Below are 922 nucleotides of genomic sequence, written 5' to 3'. Positions count from 1 at the left end.
CTCTCTCTCTCTCTCTCTCTCTCTCTCTCTCTCTCTCTCTCTCTCTCTCTCTCAGAAGTTCATATTATCAAGAATATAATTTGATCTTTGATAAAAAATTATGATTGTTCCATTGTTTTCGCATATCATTTTTGTAGACATTTTCTTATCTATAATAAATGGTAAAACGAAAAGTTTATGATATTTTCCAAATCTTATCATGAATACTAACTGTTATATGTAAAATACATAGAAAGTTTGGACAGAAGACACTGTGAAATTAAGTTATTGCTTATTCACACAAAAGCCACAAAAATCAATATCAAAGTATAAGAACTATATCATATTGCATATTAGGAATCAAAGGAATATATGATGAAGAATTTGTTGGAGAGAACACATTCAAATGAGTTTTTCATTTACACTGGATCTTATATAAATATACTTATGAACACAATTTCATATATAACATATAGAGTATACATAAAGGTCATAAGTACACTTATAAAAATCTATTGTAAAATTTCGGGAAAAGTGCTGGAAGGTATTTGCATTTATTTCACAGAGAAAAAAATATAGCAATTATACTGTAGTCATTTAGGTAATATAACACATTAAAAAACTCCTCAGGATATTTGCTTGATGGAATATACTGATAATTTTTTTTAAGAGATTTGTTTTTTTTCCATTTTTACTCTTATAAGTAATTTTATTTAAATGGCAAATTTTGAATAAGAGAGGAAATATTAGCAAAAAATGTAGGATTTCATCAGGCAGGGATTGTTTATCCTTGTAATGCCTGTTTATGGTCTTTCTCTGTTAGTCCACACCTGCTAATTATCTTGTCTTATTATTCCATCGTTTTCTCTTTGCTGCCCCTTCTCATTTTGCATTCTCTAGGGACTCATTCCTGATATATATAAATATATATATATATATATAT

The sequence above is a fragment of the Palaemon carinicauda genome, chromosome 12 (genome assembly GCF_036898095.1).
Source record: "Palaemon carinicauda isolate YSFRI2023 chromosome 12, ASM3689809v2, whole genome shotgun sequence".
In the NCBI taxonomy this organism is placed as follows: domain Eukaryota; kingdom Metazoa; phylum Arthropoda; class Malacostraca; order Decapoda; family Palaemonidae; genus Palaemon; species Palaemon carinicauda.
Note: the sequence above shows the minus strand (reverse complement) of the source record.